This window comes from Agelaius tricolor, unplaced genomic scaffold (assembly GCF_023055355.1).
Source record: "Agelaius tricolor isolate 1412-34295 unplaced genomic scaffold, bAgeTri1.0.p SCAF_59, whole genome shotgun sequence".
In the NCBI taxonomy this organism is placed as follows: Eukaryota; Metazoa; Chordata; class Aves; order Passeriformes; family Icteridae; genus Agelaius; species Agelaius tricolor.
The window spans coordinates 773,928-798,730 of NW_027269319.1; the positions used below are offsets into that span (position 1 = coordinate 773,928).

Sequence of the window (24,803 nt, forward strand, 5' to 3'; positions counted from 1 at the left end):
TCCAGCCTGAAGTCTTGTTGTGTATTATTCAGCTAGTCTGTGGGTCTTGGGCATAGCAGCAAGTTATATTGTGATTTGCAGCATGGGGACTGTACTTATTTTTCGCATTATCAGTGCTGACAGTAACAGTGGAGCTGGGTGAAAGCAAACTTTGTACTTGCTCAAAAACCTTGTGCTGCTTTGGAGGTGCAAACCTATTTCAAACTTTAAACATCAAATCACAAAATGGTCTGGGTTGAAAGTGAACTTAAAGCTCATCTTGTTCCAAATCCCTGCTAAGGGCAGGGACACCTCCCACTAGACCAGGTTGCTCAAAGCTCTATCCAACGTGGCCTTGGAAAATTCCAGGGATGTGACATCTCCAGCATCTCCGGGCAATGCAAATAAATCAGGAACCTTGTCAACCTGATGCTGTTGACAGGTGTTTTCATGTTTTTCTGCAAAGATGAAGATAATAAACCTAACCACTAAAATTTCACTTCGGACTTGCATTATCTATTAGCTCAGTCTTAGCTGGAACTAACCTGTCTGGTGTATGCACATGTATCTGTTTCACACTTTCCACAGAATCACAGAATCATTTAGATTGGAAAAGACCCTTGAGATCATGGAGTCCAACCTATGACCCAACACCACCTTGTCAACCACACCACGCCATTGAGTGCCACGTCCAGTCTTTTCCTGAAACACCTCCAAGAACAGTGACTCCACCACCTCCCTGAGCATCTTCTTCCTATGTCTGATCACCCCTTCTGTGAAAAATTTCTTCCTAACGCCCAACCAAAGCTCTCCTGGCACAATTTGAGTCTTTTTCCTCTTGTCCTGTCCTTTGCTCCCTAGGAGCAGAGCCTCACCCCTCCGTGGTTGCACCCTCCAGTCAGGGAGTTCTGGAGAACAAGGTCTCTCCTGAGCCTCATTTTCTCCAGGCTGAGGCCCCCCAGCTCCCTCAGCCACTCATCACTGGACTTGTGTTCCAGCCCTTTCTCCAGCTCCATTCCCTCCTCTGGACACACCTCAGCCCCTCAGTGCCCTTCTTGAATTGAGGGCCCAGAACTGGACACAGTCCGAAGGCGTGGCCTCTCCAGTGCCGAATGCAGGGGGACAATCACTGCCCTGGGCCTGCTGCCACACCATGGCTGGCACAGAACGTGTTGCCCACATTCACCCCCTTCCCACCCGCTCCAGCCTGGACATGGCTCCATTCAGCGGCGGGCAGGGAGGCGGCCGCTCCGCCAGGGCCGCCTGTGGGCGGGGGCGGCTCCGCCCACACCGCCATCTTGGGTGAGTTCAGCTCTCCCGGCTGCTCTCTCTGCAGTCAGGGTTGGATGTTATAAAAAGCCACGTCCAAAGGCAGTGTCTGTGCTAAATGGGCTTTGTGTCAAAAGAGATTTCACAAAACACGGTGTCCTGGTCACACATTGGTTTAAATATACATCTTCTCCTCCCTGTTAGCTTGAAAATGAACAAGGTAAGAATCCCAAACACTTAAAAGGGGAATAATTGCATATTCCCTCAGCTTTGGCTCTTATTCCTGCCAAAGCTAATGGCAAAAGCCATGCCCAGGGCATCTTAGTTTCTGTCACCAGCTTCAAAGGGTGTTTATTCCTCCATTCATCCTTTCTACTTGGGAAAAATGCCAATCACTTGTTTTAAAATTTTAAAAGTTTAATAGTACTAAAATGGTTATAAAAATAGTAATACAAATTAGAGAAATAAGATTTTAGACAATCAGAGGACAATAAAGGACGATAAAAGCAAAGAATTATGTACGTTCGGATGCTTTCCTCTTGAAAGCATAGCTCGCTAACAAAGGATTAACTCTTAAAAGCAAGAGCCTGTTGTATATTCATACATCTCATACATGACTCAAAAATTCTTTTCAAACAAAGGGTGTTTTCTGGTTATTGTCAACTTCCTCTCCTTCATCTTGTAAATCATGGTCAGACTCCTTTGAGTGTGCAAGGAGACTAGTTCTTTACAATAAGGAGGCAATAATTTTCCTCTTTGGGATTTTAGTGTCTGTTATCTCTGTGCAAAGAATTTCTTGATTATTTCATCCTTTTCTTGAGCTAGTTAAAAAGTATCTTACATAGCATAGTTTCTATTTTAACATTATTTTATAACTTAAAACTATATTAAACACACTACTTAAGAGAACTAATACAGCATAACTTTCTGACATAACACATATAATATTCATTTTAATATTTGTGAAAAGCCAATCATAAAATATGCATTTTTCATACTTTACCTGAATTCTCAGGGTGCCAGGGAATATGGAGGTCCCACTGAAATCTCAAAGCAGCTATAATCCCTTGAAGGATCCCCCTGTAAAACCAGCTTCCCCCGTCCAAGTCCACTGCCTTCACAATCCCATATTCAGAAACCATTTGTTAACTGATTGTTATGTGTTGTGGTTTGCGTTTGGATTGCTCAGTTTCCCCCTGCGCTTGGATTGTTCGGTTTCCCCCTCTCGTATTTTATGGTTTAGCCCGAACCTTGTTATATGCCAATCCCGGCACCCCTCCCCTGTTTCCCCGGTTACCTACTATGTAACACCCCTGGCCCCTCCCCGAGGCCCCTGTCTGTCATCCGGCACCCAGCCTCTTCTTCCAGAACTTTCTGGCTGGAGCGTCGTGTGATTGGCTGAGGGGCCGGGGCTCCACCCCAGATTGGTTTCCATAGGCTCCTTCTCCCTATCCATCTTAAATGTATCTCTTTCTCCCAGTTTGCGATTGGTTCATTGTTACCCCACCCCTTGCCTTTAAAACCCGGGTCCCGAGAGGGCTCGGGGCTCTCTCTGCTTGGTTCCCTCCCTGCTTAGTCCTCCCCCATTAAACCCGTTTTTACCCCAAGCCAGCAGAGAGTCGCCTCTTTCCTTCTCCTGCGGCATTGGGCCTTCGTCATCAGCGGCTTCCTGCCCTTTTCTATCGACCCACGGTCGACACACGCCTCCTGGCTTCGTGCCGGAGGAGTGTCGGAACAGCTGGAGGTGGCTGGTTCTCTACTTCACTTCTAGCCTGGGCACAACTATTTTACAGCCACAGCTCCAGTTATGAATAATTTATGTAGCTATTGGCTTTCGCTATTATTGACTTCAGTAAACTATTTTGATATAGTACAGTTTGTAATCTCTATTTAACTGCTTTTGATACAGTATAATTTGTCAGCCTTTTATGTTTAATATCCTAATCTCTGTATAGATTGTATATTTTGGTGTGATACATATTATAGTTTAGGCCTTGACAAAATATTGGCTATATAATGTGTATTATAACATCAACTTTTGCAGAAGTAATTGTAGCTGTGAAATAATAACTAATGCCTTTATTTTTGTAACTAACTGACAAGTAGTGAAATAGTTAATGTTGATTGGAAGTACTTGTAAAGATGGCTAGAACATCTGTATGATAAGATAACTTTGAAAAGAATTAGACACGTAACACCAAAAGAGCAAGGAGCAATCTACCACTGATCCTTCGGCTATCAATAACTCTAACCACACACCAGGGGGCTCCTTAAGGAAATAAAATACAAGACTCTCAAAATCACATCTGCATTGTTGCATGTACACTAAGAAATTGAAGTCAGGGGTTGAACTAAGAGAAAGAATTCCTGGAACATGTAAACTCAAAGGAATGTTTGAATATGTGTAATTCTCATAAATATGCATTTGACTAATGCAATGAAAAAGTATATGAGTTGTTGTAGTTAACCATGTGCATCTGGCTATGCACCCAGTGCTGTTACTTTTGCTCATCTCTTATTTTCCCTTATTAAACCTTTAATGTTGCAATGTGATTTCCTGTTTCACCTATCCCAGCCCCCCAGGTATGCCAACTTCTCCTTTCCCCTCCCCCTTTGCCCTCCTGCTGAGAGCTGTCCATCAATCTTAACATTCCAGCAGGGTCATGGTGTGTTTGACAGAAGTTCAAAAGATGCCCCTCAGGTCTGGGCGCATTGGCCTGTCCAAGTGTCTGTATCCCTTGAGCCTTCCCCTCCTCACACCTGGTTGGTGCCTCACCTGTCCCTTCCCCGTCCCCTGTCCCCGGGGCTTAAAAGGAGATGGGACCATGCAGTTGGGATTCTGTTGGGAGCTGTTACAAGATTCAGAGGTCTATCATCCTGGAATAAAACTCTGGATTAAAACTCTACGACAGAATCCTCTCCTTTTTCTCTTCACTGTCGCCTGAACCTTTTCCACCAGAGGTAGACTGAGTTTCTACTTTGCCTGGATTTGTTGCGAGTGCCCAGCTCCAGCACCCAGCCGGCCAAAGGTGTCTCTGAGGTGAAACACCACAGCTGCCACCTTTGGCCCAGCAGCAAGGGTCAGACAAGGCCAGGCACATCCCACCCGGAAATATTTGGTTTAATATTTCTTACTTTAAAAATTGTAAAGAGTGTTATGCATAAAGAATGAGATGATTTTCTCTCGCAATTAAGGGATGAATATTGTGTGTGTTTTAAGAGAAGCTTTATTGATGTATAATTATGTTATTGTGGTTTTTTGTTTAGATGTCCTCTGTTCTCCCCATAGTTCCTTTCCCTGCCCCCCTCACCCCCCCCCCCCCCCCCATTCTGTGTTGTGTCTGTCAGACAGTCTGGGGTATCTAGGACAGGTAGAGAGAAGGCATGCACATATATCCCTTGCATATGTGAGAGACAACTGCTCACATTGAAAATTTAAAAAGGTTTACTAAACTTTAACAAAAATACAACAAAAGGACTACATAAGGAAAAAGCTGCAGTGCTGGAAACTGCCCCTCATGCACACCACATGCCCAGTTCATCTCCAAGATCAATGCTCAGTCTTTTATACCCCTGGGGGTTACATCAGCCAGCCCTGGCCCCTCCCAAAGTCTGTCAGTCAGCTCTTCTTTGCCATTTATCGATGGAAACTGCTTTCTTGGAACTTGATTGGAGATCAGATGTTGCCATGCCACACCCCCAAGCTTTTCCATTCCCAACTTCCCCATACAAGGTGCACACCTTTTTTCTACCTGTCCTAGACAACCCCAGCTGTCTGATGGTCACAATACAGGGGGGGAAAAGGGAACTATGGGGAGAACAGAGGACATCTAAACTACAATAACATAACCATACATCACTAAAGCTTTTCTTAATATTCACACAATAGTTATCTTTTAATTGCTAGAGCCAATCATCTCATTATCTGTCTATAACAGGTGGGACAGTTGAGAATGGAAAAGCTTGTTGCTAGGAGGGGCACAGCATGACAATACCCGACTCTCCAATCAAGTTGCAAGAAAGTAGTCTCCACCAATAAATGGCAAAGAAGAGTTTACTGACAGACTTTGGGAGGGGCTGGGGTTGGCTGATGCAACCCCAGGGGTATCAAAGGCAAAGCATCCATCTTGAAGAGCAGTGAGCCATGTGGTAGGCAGCTGTGGTGTGAGGGTGGGGTGGGCTCCCAGGTCTGTTTTTCCTTATTTAGTCCTTTTGTTGTACTTTTTGTTAAGGTTTAATAAACCTTTTAAATTTTTTAAAGTTGCTCCTCTCAAAGAGTGAGCCTCGTTTCTCACACTGATCAAATAGCTGCTGAAGCTGCTATAAACTCCTCTGGCCACTCTGCCAGCTGGCATACCTTTATCAGAGGATATCTAAGCCCTCTTGCCCAGGGCATCTCAGTAAAATACACCCAACATCCCTGGAAAGGACATAGAGCCCAAGGTCATTTCCCTGCCTTGCAATTTCCTTTGTAGTCTGGCTCATTTTGCTAAAACAAAAAGACCCAAGGCAGTACATCATGAAGAACATCTCTGCCAATCCTTGAAAGTCCCAGTGACTCACCCCATGAGGCTGTTATAAATTATCAAATCGTGAGCCAAAATTATAAAAAAATTTAGCAAAGAGTTAGTAATTTGTCTGCGAGACCGAAGTTCAGTCTTTGAAACCACCACAGCCAAATAGACAGTGTCAAGCCCGGGATCGGCGCCGGGTGAACACACAGATCTGACCTCCCGAGTGTCAGAGTTCCCCCTGTTCACACTCGCTGCTTCGCCCGGTGAGGTTTTATACATTTTATTCTGCCCAAGGCAAAGATGACCAAATTTCCTTTGTGTCTCTTGACATGCGACGCTGTTGCTTTCCATGTGCAGAGCTGGACAAAGGCTGAATCCAGGTTGCCATCAGCATCAATCGTCAATCGGCTTGGAGGAGCCGCGTATTCAGATGTATCAAATTGGTGCCACTGACTATCTTGATAGATGCAATCAGCAAGGTGATAATCGCTCTCGGGTGGCTCCCGACAACTTGGGAAACTGGTGATCATCGTCCTAGAAGCTTCTATTCTTACGTTAAGGGTTAAGGCCTCGATCGTTATCTTGTGTCGGGGAACTAGTTGAATCTAAATAAGACAGCTGCTCCCGGCCGGGGTGGTCAAAAGACATGGTTTGGATTTTACAATATTTTATACCATACATTAATAGCATGAATTATCCCTACCATATATTACAAGGCTGTCCCAACACCTGCAGGGTCAAAGCTCCTGGCATCCACTGTTTACTGCCCTTTATTAATAAGTTCTCCCCTCTTTCTTGTGCCCCACTATCTTTAATTATCTCAAACTCCTCTGATGGAAAAGACAGCACCAGCACCACCACTTCCCCCCTCTCCCTCAGGCAGTAGCTCAGTCACAGGGGGTAAAGGGGGGATCCCAGAGACCTCTGGCAGAAGCACTGCTTTCTGAACATCTCCATTGAGCAGTTTATTACCTGTTGTCTCTTCTGAACACCCTGCCTGATGTCCCTTAACTGCTCTTATTTCTGCCTCTTTAGGCAAATTCACTACCTCCAACAAGTGAGTAATTGAGCTCTCCAGAGGGAACGTTTTTCCCTGAAAGTTAACAAACTTCACTCCTCCCAGCTTTCCAAATGTATGTAGAACCCACAAGCATACTTGGAATATGGAAACATTCTACTACCAAGCTAACTTGAGTTTGGAATTCCAGCAGCTAAATGCTGCTGCTGAAAGAAGGAAAATGGCACCTGTCATTCTGAATTCCTTGGTTTTCTCTGTGTCATTTGACAGTGTAATGATACCATTTTCAAAATGTTCCCAGTGCTTAAAGGATTCACATTAGTAGCAGCATATGTTTGAGAGATTTCAGTTCATATAAAAATTGTGTTTATGGTGGTCTTACTTAGCCTTAGACCTCTGAGCACTTAGGTGCTCTGTTGAGTAGATGGACATAGGGATTGAAAAGATTAAAATCCAAAAATACCTTTGAATTAGCTGAGATGGCTGCGTCTGTATTCTGCCAGATATTACCAGCTTCCTGCTCTTTCTCCATTTTTAGTTTTGTCTTACTTTTGTTGCCGTCTTGGAATTTGGCCAGTGTAAAATTTGGGACAGTTCATGGAATAGTCTGTCACCACAGCAAAAGATGAAAAGCACATGATGAATAAGAGAAAAAGTACTCCTGAGCAGTGTATGGAATAGTTGGCTCTGTGCAATGTGATGGCTGAAGCACTTCTTTGATCGCAGTCCTCCAAGCTGCAAGAGAGGGTGGAGACAGCAGAATCCCGGGTGTCTGTCCTGGAGACCATGATTGCTGACCTTCAGTGGGACATTGACAAGATCCGCAAGAGAGAGCAGAGGCTCAACCACCACCTGGCGACATCCTGGAACGAGTAAGTGCTGACCAGGAGACCTGGGAAGTGGGAAGGGTGTTGGATGGGTGTGTGACATCCTCCCTGGGACTTTGCTGGGAGAGCTGAGAACCTGCAGCATTTCTTCTTCGGTCTTGGACCTGCTGCATTACTCTTGTAGGTGTTTCATTGGGTCTTGAAGAAATCTCTTACATTTTTTGCAGGTAGATTCCAGAGGCTACCAGGTGTATGGAGCTGGGAGCAGCCTCTATGGGGGAACAATCACTATTAATGGGCACAAGGTGCGGTCAGGAGCTTAGTTGTGGTCAAGGGGAAGAATACATTCAAGGAGAACAAGGCCCACAATCTGAACAGAATTTAGATACTTATTTTAGATAATTTTTAGGTCCTGTGCCACAAATGATCTTGAGGAAGTAACAACACAGAATGAAAAGCTCAAGGTGAGACATCTGTAGCTGTGTGAGGATGAAGGTGTTCTGTGGGATGGGCTGCCCTCAGCTTTGCAGTGCTGTGTCTGCAGAAAACCTCATTGCAGTGTCTGTTCTGAGCCTGCTCTTTAGCTGTGTTACGCTTTGCTCCAGGTACAATTGAGTGAGTCTGTGGCTCCACTTGCAGCTCAGTGCGTTGGTGACACCGTGTGGCCACCGTTGGAAATTGTAATGGTTTCCTGCCCGTGTCCCGTTCTGATCTTTGAGTCCATTTTAACCGTATCTGGTTAAAACTGTATTCGTCTCTTTACAAGTAGTGATCCCTCCTCCACCTTCCCCAGGCCCTGTGCAAGTGGAACCAGAGAACAGAAACAATCAGGGAACTTGTGTGGGGAGAGAGGCTCTTGAAAGAGTCAAAGAATTTCTGTCTTTCCCACTGTGGGGGATGGATAGATAGGAAACAGCCTGTGAGTTTGTGATGTTTTTTAAAGGTGGTAACACAATAAGCTGTGATGCTGTGGTAGATGAGTATATGGTGGGGAGAATAATCCAAATTTCATCTTAGTCGTCAGTGCCAGTTATAAGAAATATCTGTCCCCATAACCTAAATCCAGAGATCTGATGGTGGAAACTGTCTTGAGGCACCTCTGAATTTTGTTTATCCACATGAGTTTGTTTAGAGATAAGTGGTCTTTAGTTTCCAACTTTTTTTTTTCCTTCTAATTGCTTTTAAGCTGAATGCATGTATATATGTGTCTGTTTCACTGCTGCGGTCCACAATCATTTGCTAACTATCTTTATAAGGAGGATTCAGATTCTGTACTTCTTTTTCTTTAATTTCCTTTCAGTCGTTATGTCTTACTGGTAGAAGGCTACCATAATGCCTACTTCACATGCACTTTCTCTATTCTCTCACTTTTCTATGTGTCCATCTTTGTTGATGAGGTGATTATTGTTTATGGCAGGTCCAAGGCTGTCAATGAGCAAGAAGGTATGATGTTGTGCTGTGCCTAAAAATGACCACCACCTCTCCCACACTGCCCTTTAGGGGCTACAGTGCACTAGAACATCTGAGTTTTTTCTTTGTTACTGTTAAATACTTGTTCTGGCAGGTCTCTTAATCTCAAAAAACCAAAGCTCTTCACCTGTTTTATTGGGAGGCCATGGTTGGGTGTAAAACTGGCATGGCTTCTTTTCAGACAAAAGTGTTGCTCTGTTATGTGGCAGAATGATAACAGTCTTATTTTGTTCTTTGTCATTGTCACTTAGCTTGTTCTCCATCTCCATGAAAGTCCTCAAGAAGGTTGGCAGAAGTGTGGTTTGTTGCAGAGGTGTTTCTGTTTTTGCAGGCCCCATTAATCGGGAGATGCATCACCTCATCAGCAGCCTCCAGAATCACAACCACCAGCTGAAGGGAGAGGTGCTGAGATACAAACGCAAACTGAGAGAGGCCCAGTCTGACCTGAGCAAGGTAACACAGCAGGAGATGCCAGAAAAGAGGGGAAAGGCTTAGAAGGGGGAATGCTGTCACCCTTGCCAGGAATACCAACCTTTCTGATACACTGTGCAGGATGCAGTGAAATTTTCTGTGGAGCTCTGCACTCTGCTGCTTCCTTTGACCAAACGAATGCTCTTCCTTTGTAGCTGTGTAGTGCTCCATGAAAAGGGGGCATGGAAGCATGCATCTGGGAAGACAAGGGAGAAGGGGGTGAGGAAGACTCCTGGCTAAGAACTTAAACATTTGTTTTCTTGGTCATCTCTCTTGCTGTTCCATGCCAGATCCACTCTCGCAGTGGCAGTGCTCTCCTCCAGTCCCAGTCTAGCGCTGAAGACACAAAGGAGGAACCTGCAGAGATCAAGCAGGAGCCTGATGATCCTTCTGCCCAAGTGACTGTTCCCAAGGCTGCTTTTGAAGATGTTAATGAGATGAAGGCCAGGCAAGATGAAGAGGAACGGGAGCAGGTGAGATGGGAAAGAGAGAGGGAACGAGAGAAGGAAAAGGAGAAGGAGAAAGAGAGAGAATGAGAAAAAAGAGAAAGAGAAGGAAAGGGAGTGAGAGTGGGAAAAGCAGAAGCAGAAGGAATCAGAGAAGGAGAGAGAGTCCTAAGAGAAGGAGAAAGGGAAGCATGAAGATGGAAGAAAGAAGGAGGCTGAAGTGATCAAGCAGCTGAAGGCTGAGCTCAAGTAAGAGTTGCTGTTTTCTCCCTTTCCTGTGTGAGCAGTGCCCAAGCCTGAGGTGTTCACGTGGTCTTGCTTTTACAGGATCAGCATCACTGGAATTTGGAGCCAAGAGAGTTTCTTGACACCCTCTGTTTCTGATTGTGATGTGGTCAGTGCAGTAGCTTAAAGCATGAATTACCAAAGGAGGTACTTCATGGTGTGGGTCAAGTAATGTTGATTTGTTGCTGTCATAACGATAGCATAGAAGTTCACAGGCAGCAGGTTATTAATAGAGGACACAGCTGTGTTCCCACTCCTATGTGGTTCCCAAAGCAGAGGTGGATAGTTTCTAGCTTATTGTTAGGGTACCTCTTTCATCTCCAGCCCACTTCTTGCATTTCAACCTATGTCCCTTAACATGTTTCTTTTGCAGCCTGTATTCAGCTGCTGTTTTATATTATCAGGATAAGATGACCCAAGGATGACTCCATATTGAGAGGAGTAGTGGATTTGTTTTTACAAACAAGCTGTGGGTCTGCTGGTGGATAAAACTAGCACTGGGAGATAAAAAAAACAATGGGAAGGATTCCACTGATTGATAATGGAAAAATATATTTGCCTTTACAAATAAACTTCATGTTTGCTGATAAATTAGACATTGGAAGATAAAAGAAACAATGGGGAAGAAAAACCCCTAAATTCCATAAGAATTAAAAGTGAAAAGGGAGGGTTATACATTAGAGAGGAATCTTAGGTATCAGGCGTATCAGGAAGTCTGTAGCTCTCAAGTACCTCAGCCAATGGGGAAAGAGAGAAAGGAAATGCAGCCAGGAAATTGGGATAAAAAGGGAGGCTGCATCCTCCAAAAATTTGAGAGACCCAAGGGAATGCCCCCTGGCCTCTCCCTTTATTCGAATAAGGTAAAAAGACTCCTCTGTCTCCTTTTTGGACATAAACCTCTGATGTTTGTGGATTAATTTTCCTAACAATATCCATGTGGGAGATGAGAGAATATTGCCAGGCTGTGGTGCTGGCTATGCAGCAGTGGCTTTGCTGCTGTGTTCTCACTGTGGTCTGTCTCCCTTTCTCCAGGAAGGCCCAGGAGAGCCAGAAGGAGATGAAACTCTTGCTAGATATATACTGCTCTGCCCCCAAAGAGCAGAGAAACAAAGTGCAGCTGATGGCAGCTGAGAAGGCAAAAGCTGAGGTATTCCTAATTTCTCTTCCTTTTTTCTTTTTAATGTGTTACTTAAACTTTTTTTCAGATATTCTGCAGCAGAACTGTGTTGTTTCTCTCCTCAGAATTGAGGATTATTTGTCTTCTCAGCTTTGTCGCTTAGAGATTGGAATGGTCTGGAGATAACAGGGACTAGTTGCTAGTGCAGGCACACACACACGCCAGTCTCTAGGCTCGTAAGCATAGACCCATTTGCAGATTCCTTCAGTTCCAGTGCATGTCCCTCTCTTTGGGACCCCTGTGGTTCCAAGCCCCTCTTGCCTTGTTCACAAGCAGGTCTCACCTATAGGCAGCACTTCCTCTGTGCAGCACACACACATGGGGTAAAGAGTTAGATTACATGGCAATACTTAGGAAAAGATACAAGAAGCTAGGACAGGATAGGCTGTGATGATTGTGGGCAAGGCTGAGCCAGACAACTGCGTACTGACTGCCCATATTTCCCATAGGACTGGCTCCTTTTATACCCTTCTCTGTCTAACCCCAATTTGTTCATCCTTGGTCTCCATTTCCCTGCACATTGCTTCTGCATTTGAGCAGTTCTTGATTGCCACAGCTGTCCCAGTTCAGGAGCCATTCCCGCTTTACAGTGTCATCAGTTACAAAGTCCCAGCTGATCTTCCCAGAGGTGGTTCCTGGAGTTTCTTGGAAGCTGTTGTGACTGGGGAGGTTTGCTTCCTCTCTTTGTAGCTGTGTTTGTTTTGTCAGGTTTGTGTCTCTGTATATTTTGTTTTGGGTTTTCTCCTTCTCCCACACTCAGATAACCTTGATGGAGTAAACATTTTCACACTCATGTGCTCTCAACAGTTAGTGTGACTGACCAGGTTTCATTTTCCTCACTGCCTCCCTTACCATTTGTCTGCCAAGTTTGCATCTCTGTATGTTTTATTTTACCTCCTTTTCCTGTTATCTCCTCCTTGTATGGAAGAAGGTCCTTGACCAGATGGCCTTAAAGGAGCAGATGCTCTCTGAGCACATATCCATACATGTACAATTGCAGGCGACTGATGTTCCTACTCTGATAAAAGATGCTGTGAAATTTTCAAAGGTGTGGAAGTCAAGATCTTGGGCCTACAGCCCATCTCAATGGTACATCTGTCTGTAATACTCTGTCAAAACAACCTGGGGGGGGAGGGGGTTTGCCATGCTTTGAAGGCAGTCCTGAGTGTTTCAGAGAATTTTGGAGAAAACAGGCTCTGAACAATGCTCAGTGCATATCCTGGTGCTTAGTGTTGTTTCTGGTTGGTTCTTGTAGCTTGAAGAACTGAGGCAGAGGGTGAAAGAATTGGAAGACAAGGAGAAAAAGGAGAGTAAGAAGATGGCTGATGAAGATGCCCTGCACAAGACCTGAGCAGTGGAAGAACAGATTGAATATTTACAGAAGAAATATTGACATGGCTAAGCAGGTGAGAAATTCCTGATGAAAAATTCCTCTTTTGGCTGGGGCAACTGGAGGAGCTGCCTTCAGGTTACGTCCAGAAGAGAGAAGGAATTTATATCTGTATGGGCCAGAGATGGGAGTTTGGTGCTTGTTTACCAAAAAGGAAGAAAAATGAGCAAGCAAAAGAACCACCAGCAAAATAACCCTCTCCACCCTCAGCGCTGGGATATCACAGGCAGGCTGTGGTGGTAAATGTTTAATAACAATTAAATATTAAATAAACAGTTAAACATATGGCCTTGGTGAAGCACACAGAGAATTGGCTTTATCAGTCCTTAGGGGAAGAGATTACAATTTCTTCTAAACAGTTATTACCTCCTCAGTTAGTTTAGTGAATACATTTGCATGGAAGTGGTACATACCTTCTGCTAAAAAAGGCTCAATCCAATGAGAGAGCAGGACCACCTCAGCAGGATAGAGGCAAGCCAATGAATTGACATGTACTTTCTTAAAATTTGGATTCTTGTTATTGTAGAACAGAACTGCTCTACCTTGTCAATGCTGAAGTGGCCAAAGTGAGTTTAAGGAACTTGGCAGCCTGTTAGCTGGAAGCTGTAAAGCTGTGCACATGTAGAATTTTTGCCCTGGTATATCTGACAGCTGTTCAGCTGCTGGGAATTGGATGTTAGTTTCTGCCCAGCTCTGGCAACGACTGTGTCAAACCTGATTCTGCCAGACAAGTGACAGGTGACCATCTTTTCTCTGCACCTTCAAATTCAGAGTATCTGCTGTGGTGCAGACTTGTAGGGAATACATTTTTCTGGTTGTTGGGATAATGGTGTTCCCTGACACCGAGAATCTTCCTCCACCTTCGCTAGGTTTGGTGTCTCTGAATAAAATGTTCAGGCTCACTCTAGGGGGTCCAGAGCACAGTTTGGCCAGAGCCTGTGATTCTTTTGCATGAGGAAGAGGCCCTGCTGTCAGAAATGGATGTCACAGGCCAAGCCTTTGAAGACATGCAAGAGCAGAACATCCGCCTGATGCAGCAGCTACGGGAGAAGGATGATGCCAACTTCAAGCTGATGTCGGAACGTATGTAGTCCAACCAGATCCATAAGCTGCTGAAAGAGGAAAAGGAGGAGCTGGCAAAGTTTTGACACTGAAAACACAGGTAATAGGGAAAAAGGAAAGAGGACAAGAGAGATGGTGGGGAGATGGAGGTGTGGGTTATCTGCACACAACTGTTTGCTCTCTCCCCCACTGAGGGAACAAGGAGAGAATCAGAAGGGACAAAGTGAGAAAACAGGTGAGCTGAATAAAGGCAGTTTAACAGTTACAGCAGAGATGTCTATACAAGCGAAACAAGAAATTAATTAATTGGTTACTTCCTGGGGCAGGCAGGAGTTGAACCATCTCCAGGAAGGCAGGGCTTCATCAGGCCTTACTGTTATTAAATGCTGCAGCTCTGAACATCCTCCCACTGCCTCCTTTCCACCAGCTGTTATTGCTGAGCATAGCATTGTAGGGTGTGGAACACCCCTTGGGCCAACTGGATCAGCTGTCCTGGCTGTGTGGCATCCCAGCTTCTTGGGCACCCTCAGCCTACCTTCTGGTGGACAGCATGAGACACAGAAGGTCTTGGTGCTGTGTAGGTACTGCTCAGCAGCAGCTAAAACAGAAAAAAAGCTTCAGATGCTTTAGGTTTGCATTGTGGGCTCTGATACATTTTGTGTCTCCACTTCGCAGGCCTGACCGGCGACCAACTTGCCAAGAGGTTTTCCCTGGCAAGTTCCTCCATGCTCCTTCCCTCCAAGCCCTTGCCACCCATCCCCAAGAGCTCTCCTTCAACCAAGCCAAGCCAGATATGCAGCAGAGAGAAGGAGACTGGCAAACCTGGCACCGGCTGGGATGAGGAGAGTAGAAAGAAAAAGGAGCTCATATCAGAGGGAAGAGGAAATAAGGTAAGGAGACCAAGCTATGCCCAGTGTTGGAGCGGTGGCCGGTAAAAAGTGAAATGCCCAGGCTAGCAAGTGTCCAGCCCACCTCCAGCCGACAAGGCACTTCCCCGACACGAAGTCTGGGCCTTGTGCCTAAGCAATGTCAGGCTTGTGGACGTTTGGCCGTTGCGGGAAACTCCAAAGTCGTAGGACTGAATGAAGAGGCGACTCCCAGGTCCTTTGGGGTAGGAGGTTTTATTGGCAGGGGAAGTGAGCAGGGAAGGAGAAGAACCCGAGAGCCCTGAGGTGGGGAAAACCTCAGGTTTTAAAGGGAATGGGAGGGGTGAAGGACAACGAATCAGAGAGGGGAAGGGAAGGATACATTTGGGATTGACACAATGGGAGAACCAATAGAACACAGCTGCGGGTGGGGCCCCGGTCCCTGAGCCAATCACCCGACACCCTGGCCAGAAGATTCCAGAAAAAGAGGCAGGGGTGCCGAGTGACAGGCAGGCAGCCAGGGGAGGGGAACAAAATGATACATCAGATAACTATAGCAATGTGGGAGGGGTTCTAGAGACTGACAAGATCTGGGAACCGGGCAGAACCATCTACATAACAATGGGGGGAAACCGGACAAACATAGAACAAACCACAACACAGTGTGGTAAATTTTCAGTTTCTGCGCTGTTGGCAGAGCTCTCAGATATTTTCCCTGACAGGAACTGACCTTTTCACTGAAGTTTGAACAGGTCCTGATTTGGCTCTTTAGCTGGGCCAGAAATGATGGGATACTAAGGATGGGTCTGCATCTACCCCCAGTGCCTCCAGCCCCATTCATGGCCATGGCATGGGGGCCCTGGAGGGACTTGGGCAGGCAGAGAGCTTGCAGAGAGCAGCAGGGCAGGGAGCTCTGCTGGGCTTCCCAAATGCCAGGGAGCCTGAGATGATGGATGTGTGGGAGCTGGAGAGCAGCGAGCATGCCGAGAGCTCAGCAGCATCTGGGCTCAAAGGCTGCTGGGGATCTGTAGGAGGGAAGGGCAGCAGCAGAAGAAATGAGGGGCTTGAGAAAAGCAGATTTTGACATTCTGCAGAATGGCTTTGTGGGACCATGGCTGGAGATCAGCACTGGCTGAGATGTACCTTAAGGGCAGGGAGAGAACAGTGATCTAAACCCACTGCCATGCCATCCAAAAGGCCACTGGAGACAGTGGCACCCCGGAACATCTTGACTTCAAATATGTGGATGCCAGCTGGGAATGCAGCCAACTTTCCAGGGAAGTGAGAAGGCAGGGAGTGCTCATAAGTGTGGGACATGGTGTCTCCCCCACCAGCTCCCTTTCCATTCCCCAATCAGCTCCATCAGTTTGACTTGTTTATAACTGCCAGGTCCCATTTGAGGGCATATCTAAATGTCTTGAGGCGTGAATGGAGGCAAGGCTGGATGCTTGATCCGAGCACTGTGTTTTATCCTTTCCAGTCCTCCTTGTGTTATTCTAGTGATGGGGAAATGAAGAAGGGGTCATTTGGAAAATCTTTGATCCCCGTAATGTGCAAGGCAGGACGTCTCCCTGCTGGCAGTGCTGCGGGGTCTGTCCGAAGCACTCTGCAGCTGGATTTGCAGGAGTCCTGGGAGATGAGGGAAGCCAAGGTGTCTGCTGCTCCAGTGTGCTGTTCACCTCATTCTTCCCATCTCCTGTGGTCATTTTGCACAGTCAGCTGTCCCATGTATTTAGGCAAACCTCTGTGCATTCACCATTTTGCCCATCTGTGATAATCCAGAACAATGTCAAACCCAACAGCAATGTCCCAAGAGCAGAGGTGGTGATGGGGAAGAGGAGGCAGGGCTTCAAACCATCTCAGGATGGGTCCTCTTCTGGATTTGGCCATTATTTCAGCCAGAGCTTGGCCAGCTCTGTGTGACTCCAGCAACTGAAAGTTTAAGGACAATTAATCAGCTTTGCATCCTCTTGGGCTTATGTGTTGCTTTTCCTCCTATATAGAAGTGATCATGCTAAGAAGGTTTGCCTCCTTTCATGGTACGCCCATGTCCTCCTTTCTCTTTCTACCTCCCCATATGTTCTTTTGTTCTCCATCTTCTTCAGGCCAGGATCTAGCAGCAGAAGCCAAGAGGAGACCTTGGAACATGCAGGTAGGTACAGGGCATGTCTGTCCTAAAATTACCATTGGAATCTTGACCCTGAGTTGACATTTCGAAAGCTTGATTAAAATGCAATCTCTTGAAAATTTTTCTTAATTCACTTCAATTCCTTGATGGGCTCAGTGGATTCTCCCAGAGCCCAGTCCCTGGGAGTGCGTTCCAGTGGTGCAATGAAAATTCCTCCAGTGTGAAGTGTTGAGTGGCAGGAGCTGGAGTGGGACCTTGGGGTCCTGGAAATGCTGTGCAGGAAAAGAAAACATTCCTCTCCATCCTGCACATGCCTTTTATCTCCCTGTAGCCTTTCTAGTGTCAAAATGAGAATAGGATAGGAAGGCATTTATCAGGAAATGAGAAATGTTCCCACTCCTTCCTCCTGCTTTTGAAGAAGAAGACATTTCCTTGGTGCTGTTTCTGAGCTGAACCCTCTGAGATGTGAAGGAGATTCATGGACATTGCCTGGTTTTGCACTGGCAAACCTCCTATGATAAAAAGTCTGTTTGACTTTTCCAAGGAAGGAGAAGGAGACTTCCAAATGGATGCAGCCTAGGCAGGGTGTGAGTTTGTCATCCTGTGACAGCACAAGCCCAAAGCCACCTGTGGCAGGTTCACAGTGACAAATCTCTTCCCTGGCTCTCTCTGCCTGTGTCAGTGTTGCAGGCTGAGGCTGGGGCAGGAGATGCCTTCTGCCTTGTCCCTGTCCCTGCCTTGCCTGATCCCTGACAAGTGTAATTGTGCCAGACAAAATGCTGTGTCTGGTGCATCTGGGTCAGACAGTGCTTTTAAGTTGAAAGCCTCACGGACACTGTTGTTCCTTTGGCATCTCTGGGTGTGTGATGATAGGAGAGATGAGACTTGAAGAAATAATGCTGCTGATGCAGAAAAAGGGATCAGATCCCCTGGTTGCTTGGCTTACAGTTCTGCCAAATCCTGGGTCTGGCCCCTTTGGAATGACTCCTTCATTGCTGTTCTGCAGTTGGAATGGTTAATGCAACTAGGGAGAAGTATTACTCAGTATGTAAGGTTACATTTTTTCTGGATTAATTCTGGACTAGAAATGACATGTTATTAATCCTTTCCTTCTTAGTTTTATTAATAACCTGAGCCTTCTTCAGGGTGAATGAATCCAGTTTTAAGACAGGTATCCTCTCATAGTGGTTGGCTGCCACATGATTTTATCCTCTGTGCAGCCATGTAAAGAATTAGTTCTCCTAGTTCTAACAGCTCTGGTGAGGAGTATTTCAGAATGACCAGCCATCAGCTATTTTCCATTAAGGACATTTTGAATTGTCACTATTAGCCAAGATCAGAACTGTTTTGAGATAGGTCGTGTTTATGTTGGGTTTGGGTGTCTCTGCTGAAAAGAAAGCAGAGAATAAACCCCTGGAACAAGTAAGTAGAGCAAAAGTGGAACTTTGGGATGAGCACTTTGTTCCCTAGAAATACGGGCTCGCAGAATACTGGGCACATCTAATGGAGAAAGCAAAGCTGCTTTTGCATCAAACACATGGTGCCATAGTTTGTGTCCCAGAACTTCCTTTGTTGTAAAGAGTAATATAAAAAATCCCCAAAACTGCAAAACCCAACGTAGAATTGATTGGGAAATACAGAAACAAAGGCCTTGAAAACCACTTTTGAAAACAATTACTTCCTAGACACTGTCAGATTCTAGAGAGCACTGTGAATTCCCAGTTCTTTGAAAGGAAAGGAAAGTGGGGAGGCAACAGGCACCACATTGTCCCAGTCTCTCTGCAAGCCTCTCAAGTCCCTGGGCCTTACCCGGGTCGGCAGAGAGTGGGGGGGGTGACCCCACCACGGCCGACTGCGGGGAGACACTCTCTGTGCCCTGAGGGTGCTGAGGGCACTCAGGCTGGTTGCCTTCGTTGCAGCAGAGACGACCGAGACGTCGGTGGAAGAGGAAAGGGGCCGACTCCCAGCAGGGGGTATTCCAAGGTTTTATTAAGGAGTCCCAAGCGAGCTCCTATACCTCAGGGGGTTCCTGCCGAGAGCCCTGGGGGAAGTCTGGAGCTCACATTTAAAGGGGGGAGGAAACTAACATAGATAAAATCCTACTGACCAATAGGTATCCCTGGGGGATGGGTGCTGGGGGGACAGACATACAAAACAGCGTATGGGGCAGGACTTGGGGGGTTGACCCTTGGCCCCTGGCTAATCACTCGACAACTTGGACCGAAACTTCTAGGTAGGGGGCTGGGATGTCGAGGTGACTGGCAGAGAGCCAGGGTGGGGGTTTTGGAGATCTTATCCCAGGAAAGGGATAACACAAGTAGAGGGAAAAGGAGGGGGGGGGTATAGTCTGGGATAAACCATTTGGGAAAAACATGGGGATACAAGACAAACTACTTCAAAGTATTACAAAATATAAGAACGCGCTACAACACCACATGAAGTAGTAGAGCTCTTCTCTCTTGGCTTGCCAGCTCCATATTGTTCAGAGAAATTAAACTGATGCTAAATTCATGAAAAATAAAAAACCAAGCAATCTTTTCAGTAACTAAAATACACTTTGAATTCCTCACCCATTAGATGGGCTGGTTATAAAGGCATGAGTTCAATTAACTCACTTCTTCTCTTGTACCTGGTTGACAGCTTCTTCTGAATCTACAACAAAAACCCAGAGGAAGAAGGGAAAGAGCACTTGGTGCAAGATAGGACCTGGGATGCCTCTGTTCCCAAGGAAACTGCCTGACCTGTTTGGCTTGGAGGCTCATGTGCCAGACCCCGGCCTTGGGAATGGAGGTCTGGGCTCCCGGCCGGCTCAGGGAGCCTTGGCCCAGGAGCCCCAGGAGCATGAATCAGCCTCACAAAGAGGTGAGGTGGGAGCTGGGCCGCTCTCTGGTGGGAGGAAGGGTCTTGTGGCAGCCCAGAGAGGCTGTGCGCATTTTCAGGGAACAGCTGTGCCCTGCACGTGCCCCCTGCAAGGAGCTGTGCTGCTGCCAGTGGAGCTGCAGGGCTGCTGAGCTGTGGGGCAGGGAGAGGAGCAGGAGGCTGCATGTGCAGCTGAGCCTTTCCTGGAGAGCACAGGGCTCTGGGCTCCCTGCTGTCCCAGGGCAGCCCAGAGGCCAGGCTGTTCCTGTGCTAGCTCTGGGGAAGTGGGGCAGGGTTTTCCCTCTGGCCTGCCTCAAATGTCTGCCAGTAGGGGCATGTTTCCCTTGTGCAGGTCTTTAGAAGTTTCCAAGGAATCTGTCCCATGCAATGCAGAGCTTCAGATACTTTAGGATTGCATCACAGTTTCTGTTACATTTTGTGTCTCCACTTTGCAGACCTCACTGACTGCAATGGTCCCAAGGAGGTTACCCTGGGATCTGCCATCTTCCCAGATGCTCTTACCTTCTGAAGCCTTACCTTCCATCCTGAATTACTCTCTTTCCTCAAAGCCCATATCTTTATTATTTATTTATTTATTTTTATTATTTATATAATAAATAATAATAATAATTATTTATTACTATCTCCTTTATTATTAAGCTGGCCATTCTGCAGGGGTAAAAAAATCCAGATTTACAACATTGTTATTATTCTACTTTGCTGCCTGATTTTATCCTCTGTTGAAGCTGTTGTATAGAATGATTAGTTCTCAGAATTTTAACAGCTCTGTTGGAGAGTATTCCAGAATGAGCTCCATTGTTCTACTTGCATTAAGAAAAACAACCTCTAGTCAGACTGGCCCAAAAGTGGTCCAATCTCAAACAGTTTAGAAGGTAAATCCTTGGGGAAAATGAATTATCTAGTGTCAAGAACATAATTTACATTTGGATATCACTCCTGCAACTCTAGGCTTTTCTTTGAATATCCTCTAAGATATTCCAACAAAGAGAGGAAAATGTTGATCTAAATGCATCCAGGTATTAGAACCTGGGACTTCTTTTAGGAACTGGAAAGATGATGTTTACTAAAATCAGCATGAATATGGGCAGATAAGAATCTCTGTCAAGAGCAATCTCCATCTCTGCCCTTCTCTATCAGACACAGAGGCTCTCCAGCATGCAGGGCCTGAGGCCTTTGTCATGCAGCAGGTTTCAGGCTGTTGGCCAACAGAGTAATGTCATGTCTGCTGCCACTGGCCCATCCCCTGGGAGAGGGTCCAGGCATTGTACCTTGCTGCTCTCAATCCCAATCTCTGTGTTTTATGGCAGCTTTACAATCTGGAACCTGTTTTTCCTGTTGGCCAGCATGGCATTTTTGGGGGCTTGAAGTCTGCCAGAGCTTTACAGGAACCTTTGCTTCCATTCCCAGGCATCCCACTGAGCCAGGCCAAGGAGACGGATCATCCCACCAGTGCTGGTCTTACAAGGGACAAAGAGCTGAGGGATGGCTTTGGAAAGGTAAGGGATAAGGACAGGGATGAGCAGACTTCCTTTCCAGTGGCTGTTTAGTGCTTGGCCCAAAATGTCACTGAAAATCATAATCTTCCACTCCATGGCGGATGGGGATTCTCCTGGGAATATATTTGACAACTCCAAGGCAATTGCTTGGCAATTTCCGGTGGTGCCAAGGTCACTGGTTTGGAGATGGTGCTAACGTCATGCCAGAAGCATTCTTTATGTGCAAAGGGAGTTAGCAGGATGTGACTTTGAGTGCATTCACATTCCAATTGAGTTAAAATTGGGTCAAAATTCTATGCAAATATTGGAACAATTGTTTCGAGAAAATGAAGTGTTGCAGTTTGCTCTGGATTCCTACTCAGGACAAATTTCTGTCCCCCGGCCTGCCCACAAAATGTTCGAACAAGATGTTCAATTTTTTCTGAAATTAAGAAGTGCTCATAGTAGGAGACCTTTAAAAAAGGCTCTGACTGTCTTTACAGATGTGTCCAGGAGGTCCCACAAGTCCGTTATGACTTGGAAGGGTCCTCAAACCCAGCAGTGGGAGACGGACATTGCTGAGGTGGAAGGTTCACCTCAGGTTGCTGAATTGGCTGCTGTTGTTAGGGCTTTTGAAAGGTTCTCAGAACCATTCAATCTGATTACAGATTCTGCATATGTGGCAGGAGTAGTATCCAGGGCAGATCAAGCAATACTGCAAGAAGTGCCTAACATCGCACTTTTCGAATTGCTCTCAAAACTTGTAAAGTTAGTCACTAACCGGGAGCAACCATTTTATGTGATGCACGTCAGGTCACACACCGACTTGCCAGGGTTTATTGCTGAAAGCAGCAGAAGGGCAGATGCTCTTGCTGCACCTGCAGTGATGGCCACTCTCCCAAATGTTTTTGAACAGGATAAAATCAGCCACCAGTTTTTCCACCAAAATGCACCTGGCCTAGTTCGTCAGTTTCACATCACTCGAGAACAGGCCAAAGCGATTGTGGCCACATGCCCAAATTGCCAACAACATGCACTCCCTACAGTGAGTATGGGAGCAAACCCTAGGGGGTTGAACAGTTGTGAACTGTGGCAAACAGATGTTACACACATACAGTCATTTGGACGGCAGAAATACGTTCATGTTAGTGTAGATACCTTTTCTGGAGCGGTCTATGCTTCTGCCCACACAGGAGAATCATCTAATGATGCCATTAAGCACCTCTTACAGGCTTTTTCTTTCATGGGCATCCCCAAGGAGTTGAAAACTGATAATGGGCCTGCCTATAAATCCAAGGAATTCAGGAGCTTCCTGCAGCAATGGGGAGTAGAGCATAAAACTCGCATCCCCTACTCCCCTACAGGTCAAGCCATAGTAGAAAGGACTCACTGCAATATTAAAAGAGTCCTGGTTCTGAAGGTGGAACCCCCCCACATCCAATTGTCCAGGGCGCTGTTCACAATCAATTTTCTGAATTGTTCCTTTGGCAGCCTGAACCCTCCTATCCTATGCCACTTTGGGGGGAGCAGTCATACGATGATGAAAGAAAAGCCTCCGGTTTTAGTAAAGAACCCTGAGACTTGGAAGACGGTGGGACCTTACAAATTGGTTACTTGGGGACGTGGATACGCCTGTGTGTCCACCCGCTCTGGGTTAAAGTGAGTTCCTTCCAAATGGGTAAGGCCCTATGTTCCCAAGGTCTCAGAGAAATTGACAGAAGTGCCCCAGGTTGCCAGTGCTGCCTGGAGAAGGAAATGCCGCACACATTCTCTGGAGGAAATTCCATTTAAGCCTCCTATCTGGAATAGTTTGTAATATGTTTGTCTTAAGTTCCTTGTACCAGTTTAGATCCCATGGTTCGTGTGTAGCCTCATGATGCCATGAGACCAAGCCTGCTCCTCGTCCTACTCATGATCATCCCACCCGCGATCTCCTGGATAGTCCCTCAGCCAAAAGCACGTATGGACTACCTTGGCAAAAGACCTCAGACATCAAGAGAGAAACTGACAACTGGCTGAGTGGACTGTTCAAAGGCTGGGGACTCTCGGGCTGGTTGGGATCTATTCTGAAAACTGTAATTTTAGTATTGTTTATATTAGTTATTGTTGTTGTAGTTGTTAGCATTGTTTTTGGACTAGTCAAACGCATGGTTCTCAAGTTGATTTCAAGCTCATCTCCCCCTCCTGAAGTTTACTATTTGGGAGCCCTTAGTGCTCCAATGAATGACATGGAACCTTCAGTGGAAAGCACTGAACCTCCTGTAGAGGAGGAACCGATTTACCAACCATGGTTTGGTAAGCACTCTGCACCACAAACCCAGTCCTCTTCTTTTTAAACAAAACTAGGGGGAGATGTTGCAGTGTGATTTCCTGTTTCACCTATCCCAACCCCCCCAGGTGTGCCAACCTTCCCCCTCCCCCTTTTGCCCTCCTGCCTAAGAGCTGTCCATCAATCTTAACATTCCAGCAAGGGCGTCGTGTGGTTGGCAGAAGTTCAAAAGATGCCCCTCAGGTCTGGGTGCATTGGCCTGTCCAAGCGTCTGTATCCCTTGAGCCTTCCCCTCCTCACACCTGGTTGGCCCTCACCTGTCCCTTCCCTCCCCCTGTCCTGGGGGCTTAAAAGGGCATGAGACCATGCGGTCCAGGGTCCTATTGCGAGCTGTTACCACATTCAGAGGTCTACCACCCTAAAATAAAACTCTGGATTAAGACTCTACAATAGAACCGGCTCCTTTTCTCTTCACCATCGCCTGAACCTTTTCCACCAGAGGTAAATTGAGTTCCTACATTGCCTGGATTTGTTGCGAGTGCCCAGCTGCAGCATCCAGCTGGCCAAAGGTATCTCTGGGGTAAAACGCCACAGCTGCTGCCTTTGGTCTAGCAGCAAGGGCTAGACGAAGCCAGGCACCCCACACCTGGAAACATTGGGATTAATATTCTATAGAGGATGGAGAAGCGAACAGTGCTATAATCATATCAGGACCATTTTCTCCATAGCCATCTTAGAGTAGGATTGTAGAGTAGGATTATAGAGTAGGATTTAGAGTAGGAGTATGTGGAGAAAAGACAAAAGACTCTGCACAATTCCATGGGAATCAAGGAGAAGCCATTTATTGTGCTTCTAAACATAGTTTATAATTACTTCCTATCGTATAGGTTTCTATAGTTATGCACTGTTTGGTTGGCTGCTACACTTTGTCCACGCATCTCTTGACTGGTAGCTCTATTTTGTCCTGAGGCAAGCACGCATCTTTTTCTTAATCTAATTGGTGATGCTGTAATGTCGTTTTATTTGGGTTGCTACCCCTTTGTCTGTCAGCAACTCATCTGCTTCTTCTTTCTGCTCACAGCATCACCTTTTTATCCACAAAGTTGAATGCAGCTTTATTAAAAACCTGACCTAGTTCTAGAAGGTTAGTTAGTTTAGTTAGCTCCAGAAGGTTAGGCTGGTTCATTTAGTGCATGTCCATTTTCCTGTAAATACCATCCTATAGGATTATAGAGTAGGATTGTAAATAAATAAAGTTTCTGAAACATCAACTCTCT

At 46.1% G+C, this 24,803-nt stretch overlaps 1 pseudogene; it reads left to right on the forward strand.

The window, feature by feature from the left end:
• Positions 1-1,132: 1,132 nt before the first annotated feature.
• LOC139605098 (E3 ubiquitin-protein ligase BRE1A-like) lies at positions 1,133-12,849 on the forward strand (annotated as a pseudogene).
• Positions 12,850-24,803: the final 11,954 nt, after the last annotated feature.